At 49.2% G+C, this 7260-nt stretch overlaps 1 pseudogene; it reads left to right on the forward strand.

Annotated features, from left to right (window-relative positions):
• Nucleotides 1–249: 249 nt before the first annotated feature.
• On the forward strand, nt 250–1807 carry LOC117192882 (annotated as a pseudogene).
• Nucleotides 1808–7260: the final 5453 nt, after the last annotated feature.

Below are 7260 nucleotides of genomic sequence, written 5' to 3' on the forward strand. Positions count from 1 at the left end.
TTGGCAATCGTCCACTGGGGAGCTGGAAACGCCAGTTGGCTACGAACGGGGAATGGAGACAGTGGAGCCTGGCTAAGGGCGAAGGTGGGGACTGGGAATCTAGACTGTGGCAGTCAGTTGGGTCCTCTCAAGACTCATTTATTGCAGGGTAGGTAGGGTACTAGTCCGCCCATTGCCCCTAGGGCTACTAGAGGGTACAGATCACTCTGACCTTAGAGATGCGGCTTTCAGGGCTTCGTTGGCCTGTCCATGCCCCTGCCCGCTCCTTGCTCCGGCCTCGTCTTCCAACCGCACGACTGCCGTTAGTTGGGGCAGTTTATGCGCTGCTGCGCACCAAGGCAGGCCATAAGTTGCACTTATTACGATAATGGCCGCGCATGTGCAGCCATTTTGATTGTGCCGCAGTGCCGGCCATTTCCGGCGCCGGCTCTGATTCGTTCTAAGTGAATTGAATGTGTGCGCAGCTGCCGGCAGTTGCAGGGCTTTGGGCTTTGGTCCTTGTCTCTTTGCTTTCCCCTTCCCCTCGTTGAATCCGTTCCCACACTTCCCCAGCAACTGTGATGCCGTCATATCCCTGCTGAAGTGCGTGATTGGCACTGGAATCCTGGCCATACCGCTGGCATTCCGCCACTCGGGCGTTCTGGGGTGCGTCCTCTTTTCGGTCCTGCTGATGATCCTGCTGACGTACTCCATCCATTTGCTGGTCTGTAAGTGGTCTGTGGACAGCCCCCTCCCCGATTTCTCATTGGTTTCCGGTCTCTTCCGCGGACAGATCGCCGGCATGACCGAGTGCTGTCGCAGGCGCCGAGTGCCGCAGGTGTCCATGCCGGAGGACGTGCAGATTGCCTACGAGCTGGGGCCCAAGTGGGTGCACCGCTTCGGCCGCTCCGCCGGCCTCCTGACCACCTGTGTCCTGGTCTTCGGCCAGTTCGGGCTGTGCACCGTCTACCTGGTGTTCGTGGCCAAGAACTTCAAGGAGATCGGCGACTACTACGGCGGCAAGTACAACGAGCGCTACTACGTCCTGGGCGCGTGCCTGCTCCTGCTGCCCCTCTTCCTGATACGGCGTCTCAAGTACCTGGTGCCCCTCAACTTGGTGTCCAACTTTCTGCTCTACGGGGGCTTTGCCTTCATCATGTACTACCTCTTCAGCGGGCTGCCCAATCCCCACGAGCGCCAGTTGACCACATGCCCCAGCGAGTGGCTGTTCTTCTTCGGCATCGCCTCCTTCTCCCTGACAGCCGTGGGTTCGGTGAGTGACCATTTTTCACTGAACTGGGGCTGCTACTGATCCTCTTGTCCGTAGATGCTGGTTGTGGAGGCGAACATGGCCCAGCCCCAGAGCTATCTGGAGATGTTCGGTGTTCTGAATGGTCGGCTTCTTGGTGATCACGGTTTTCTTCAGCGACTACAGTGAAGCCACAGAGAAGGGGAAGTACCACACTCTCCTGGAGTATGCGGTGCGCATCAGCTTTCTGCTCCTCACAGGTCGGCATCGCTGCTCCAGCCACTGCCCTGAAGGCCACTCAGCTCCTTCTTCCGCGCAGGTCTGGTGGCTGTGGGCGTGCCCAATCTGGCCGCCCTCACCGAGCTGGAGGGCGCCTTCTCTCTGAGCAATCTGAACCTGCTCTTTCCGGCCCTGATAGACATCTTCCTCAGCTACGACGTCGGCTACGGGCATCTGAGGTGGAAGCTGGTGCGCGACCTCCTGCTCATCGTCGTGGGACTCGTCTTTGGGATTGTGGGCTGCACGATGGCCATGAAGCAGTTGGTGGACGACTTCCGGACGACGCTGCAACACATGTAGCTTCCAGCAGTGGCTCCGGCTTTTATCATTGCTGTTTTCCCCTCTCCTCTTTCTTTTTGCAATAAAATCAGCTTTTCCAGGAGGTCCTCTGGTGCTGCATTTAAGAACCAAATATTTGACTGGATTTCGAGCTGGTTGGCGGTGGCGGCGGTGGCTCCTTTTAATTAATTGCCAGCCAAGTGATTGCCGGCTGCCGGCTTATCCCCCATTAAGTCGGTTGTCTAAGCCGCTGCCTTCTTCCTTGCTTCCTGTTTACTCAACGTGGCGTATGCTTGATGTTCGATTAGGTTTAATTAGCTCTCATCGGGCGGCGGGCGGCGTACGGGAAGGTCCTGCCACTGATCATTTCAACAAGAAACATTTGCCATTTGTCCGTAATCAAATGCAGCCAGCAGGACCTCGAGTCCTGTGCACTCTGCTCACTCCAGGTATGTGTTTTTTTTGGACAGGGATAGGGATAGGGATAGGGGATTTTAAAATTGAATTCCTTGCCTCAATGGAGCGCAAATACAAAAGGCAAAAGTTGCCTAGCTGCCGCACAATAAACTAAAAGACAAATACACAAATACAGCCAGACTCCCGAGAAGTACAGTCCCCTGCAAACACACAGAAGTAGGCACAGGAAAAGCAACTGCCGGGGCGACTGTTGACGGCGCGCCAGTGTAAATAGCACGGCGGAATACAATGCGGGAAGCAAATGGAGTACGGGGAGGAGCTGCTGGCAGCAGAAGACGGTGGCAGGCGCTGTACAGCCGGAGATGGAGCTGGGGCTGGGGCTGGAGAGCACAGCTCCTCAAGGAACTGCTGCACGACGAGGGACAAGGAAGACCACTGCAGCAAACACACACAAAAACACAATTTCCATTCCTCAAATACGGAATACAGAAAAGACGAGGGGGAACGTTGTTAGTTGCTGCAGACACCGCAACTCTACGGTTATACCCGATACTAAGTCAGTATGGCTCTCCTCCGGCAGACGCCGCTAATATTAAACGACACGACAAAGAGTGCGTGCGAGAGAGACAGAAAATCAGTCTGAGCGTGACGTCGGGCGCTGCGTAGCCACTGCAAATTGATTTGTTCCTATTGGCTATAAAAATGATCTGATCTGATCCAGATTTAGCAATCTGATAGATATGGTCATTATCTATGATTCTGCGTTTTTAGTTTTCTCGAATGTGCAATATTGTGGATGCCACAGATTTTCGTCCTTTGTGTGGGCGGAAGGGGGTGGTGCGAAATTTTGAGATACACGTTTTATAGTAAGATCTAACAGGAGTGCGGATACCAAATTTGGTTACTCTAGCCTTAATAGTCTCTGAGATTTTTGAATATCCCCAGATTTTCGTCCTTTGCGGGGGCGGAGGGGGGTGTGGCGAAATTTTGAAACAAACTCGTCTCGGTCCGATATATTAGGAGTGTGGATACCAAATTTGGTTGCTCTAGCTTTTGTAGTCTCTGAGATCTAGGCGCTAATGTTTTACTCTAAGCAAAGCCGCCTATGCTACGTGTGTGTTAGAGAGAGACAGGGCGAGAAAAAATGAAATTGTTTTCTTGATGCTGGCTATAATAATAATACGATCCAATTCAGATTCCGCAGTCTTAAAGATATGGTCATTCTCTACAATTCAACGTTTTTGGTTTTCTCATATCTTTAAAATTGTGGATGCCACAGATTTTCGTCCTTTGTGGGGGCGGAAGTGGGCGGGGCGAAGTTTTGAAATATTTTTGTAGCAGTGACATATCACAGAAGTCTGGACCCAAAACATCGTTGCTCTAGCTCTTATAGTCTTTGAGCACTAGGCGCTGAAGGGGACGGACAGACGGACAGACGGACAGACGGACGGACGGACAGACAGACAGGGCTCAATCGACTCGGCTATTGATGCTGATCAAGAATATATATACTTTATGGGGTCGGAAACGATTCCTTCTAGACGTTACACACATCCACTTTTACCACAAATCTAATATACCCCAATACTCATTTTGAGTATCGGGTATAAAAACCGAGAATAAAACGTTGCGACTGCCAGCGACAGCAACCAAGTAGAGGGGGGACCAGAAATGTTGCTTAAAACTTAATTTAGAGCGCCGCTTGCACTGGCCTCCCAAAAAAGCGAACTAGGGAAAACCGAAATGAGATCAGGTGGGGAAAACGGGGGGCAAATGGAAAAGGCGGAAAAGCATGCGGTAGCATAAAAAATTCGCATTCGCCAGCGGCGGTCGTTTCAACTAATTCTCGTATATAATTTCGTGGCCCAGACAACAGTTGGCTCAATGGACCATCAGGCGGGGGGAGGCGGGGTGGCGGGGAGTAGGAGTTGGAGCTGGAGCAGCAGCCTGCGTTGCGGCTGGAGCTCCAGTTTCTTGTGCCTACGAGTAGTTGTCAGTGCAGCATCATGTCAGTGTCATTATCAAACAATTCGCTTGCTGCAAGGTCAGCCAAAGAATGCCACAGAGAGAGGGATAGCGAGAGAGGGGAAGGGCAAGGGGGAGAGACAAACTGGAGTCATGTCTCACATGCGGCTCATGGGGTAAGTTGTCGCTGTCCCTTCTTTCAGGCAGCCAAACAATGCGTGCCACAACTTCATTCTCTGTCTCTCCAGCTCTCCGTTCCTCTTCGCTCGCCGCCGCTCCCGGCTGTCAGATGTCCTGCCGTCGAGTCCTGTCACGACATTCTCTCAAATTGAAAAAATTCCCATTTTAATACAATTATTTGTAGGCTAAAAATAAAAGGAAACGACGCCGAGTCTGGAAATGGAAATGGCAAACAGATGTGGCCGAAACGGAGGACGTGTGATCGGGCACAGAACCAGTGAATGGGAAGCAGTGACAGATATTTAAAGGACAAACCACGATTGAGAAATAGAAAAGTTGTTGATTGCGGGATAAGGCAGAGATTAATGGTGGAACCACCGAGCAGATGCTCACATTAAATATTCGTGTCTTAAGAAGTCTTTTAAATACTGTAAGTATTACAATTTATTCTCTGGGTTAGGCCAAGAACCCAACGGACGGTCTAATAAACCCGCTTAAGCCAGATTTGCGATAGATATGCCACCCAACGGGGCCTCTTGGATCCAGGCCCTGCTCTGCGGTCTGCCCTCCTCGAATATCGGCCACACATAAAGTGACTCTTCACTGCTGTGTGCTCAGGTACTGGAGCTCTGGAATAACTGGAGCAAGGTCTAAGCTACCGCTGACCCGGGAGGGGCACCGCACCGTCACCGGCGTTTGCCGAGCGGCTGTGTCACGTTCCGTTTGTGCCGCCTAACATTGATTTACTTGGCTGACTGAAATGTCATATTTGCTTTTGGCCACGTTTACTTCATTCTGATTTTAACTGTGTGTGTGTGTGTGTGTGATTTGCATGCTGAAGGGTTTGGTTAAAAATTAGACCTCAGAGAGAGAGAGATAGAGAGGGGAGGGGGGAGTGGGCCGGGGGGATGTGCTGCGAGAAGCATCTCAACTATTTACTTATTTATTTCTTATTCGATGTAATTTCGCCTGACAATTTACCCGAGTTTCCCCCCGCATTCTCCTACATTCATGCCCCTCTGCCCACGCCACATTTCCTCAGCTTGCCTCCTCTTCATTCGTGCTTTCTTTCCAATTTGAAATGTGCTCCGCCGGGCACTGACGTGGAATAATGCCGGTATGCAGAGGAGATTCCCTTACACTCAACCATCCAGCCATCCATCCATCCATCCGTCCATCCATCCATGCCTGATGCCAGATGCCAGACCTGTGCCAGTGCATAAGTTGGCATTATGCAACAAATATGCAACAGAGCTGTAGGTCACACACTCCCCCTCCGGAGTGCCCCAGTGGCGTGTTCGGGAGGAAAAGAATTGAGGAGCTTCGGGTTGGCAGGCGATTTGCATAGACAAACAGTCCGTGCATCTTAAAGATACTCAGATACATGCTGCCCACCCCTGCAATCAGTGAGAGCTGCACTTCCCCCTGCACAGCAACTGAAGTGCTGCATCTGTTTCTGTTGGCTTATATCAATAATTGCCAAAAGCAAATTGGAAAAGTTATGCGCCCGCAGTTAACGCGACCAGCGGAAATAGTCGCAGCCAAAAATGGCGCAACAGCCGAACGGAAGTGCCCGAAACACCCACAAGTACACACACACACACACACACACACACGCGCACACACATACTCATGGATGAATATCCAAAGTTGTTGACTGTACTTTGGTTATTAGTATTCCCGTTTCTGGGGGGTTCGACGGCAGAAGCCGTCCTCTATTCGAAGATCTACGAGTGCGTGCACACGCACCAAATACCTTATAAAGAAACTTATAGGAATGCATTACACTCCGAGGAAAACTCTGCACTGTTCGGCTTTGAATTAAATCTAAAACTATCCTGGATAAATGTATGATATTCGATTTGTAGGACAGACACATCTCTGTGCCGCAAGAGTATCCCCAATTTCGGACTTCGTTTGCCCCAAACTTTCGGCCCGATCTTCTTCTTGTTTTGTTTCAACATTTTGTTGAAAACTTGGGCAGTTTTTTCTTCGTTTTGGCAGAGAACTTGCCGCTGCCACTGGCAGTCGGGGATTTGTTGAAGGACTCTCAAGTAACTCTCGAAAGTAGTTATTATATAGGCATTTTGCTATGGGACAGTGTTAGGTACACAAAGGAGGAATATAAATTATAGAGAAAGTAGAAAGGTTCAAGGGCATCGAAACCGTTTTTCAGGAAACACTTAAAAAATACCTCTAAACTATCACATTAGATTCATTGCAAAGGGATGACCTACCTGTTTGAGGGTTGTTTGAATCGCAACACGGGACCAATCGTAAAAACAGGTTAATTGACAGTAAGAGGGAGGAGAGAGAATATAAATGAGCGAAGGATCGATTTGAGAGGATTTTACATGGTTGAGAAACAGGATTGAGATCGAAGTTAGTTCACATTATCACCGATAGGTGGCGCCACCAATTAGTAAGGATAAGGGACGCTCGCATTTTATACTTGATTACCAAATTCGCAACATGCTGCAGCAGCATGTGCTTAAGCATGTGCAGCTTGGCAACATGTTGAATGTAAGTGTGCATCATATTGCTATGTTATTACGTGATCATGTTAAATAAATACTTATAAGATATTTTATTAACATTGAATTGGGAAACAATTTCTGCTATGTTATTAGCTGGTCAAGTTAAATAAATACTTATAGGATATTTTATAAACATTGAATTGGGAAAACAAATGTGTGTAGTTTCTGAAATGTACATCCTATAGAAAACATAGGTTGGAAAACTGGGTTTCTAGATGTCCGTATAGAGGGTTGAATGGTAAGAGAACACAAATTAATGGAGATATATAGGAGCACACAAAGAATAAAATTATAATAGGAAGACATAAAAATTAATTAATGCTACTTACAGTAAATATACGGCAGTCCCTTATCCTTACTACTTGGTGGCGCCAC

Source organism: Drosophila miranda, assembly GCF_003369915.1.
Source record: "Drosophila miranda strain MSH22 chromosome Y unlocalized genomic scaffold, D.miranda_PacBio2.1 Contig_Y2_pilon, whole genome shotgun sequence".
NCBI classification, from domain to species: domain Eukaryota; kingdom Metazoa; phylum Arthropoda; class Insecta; order Diptera; family Drosophilidae; genus Drosophila; species Drosophila miranda.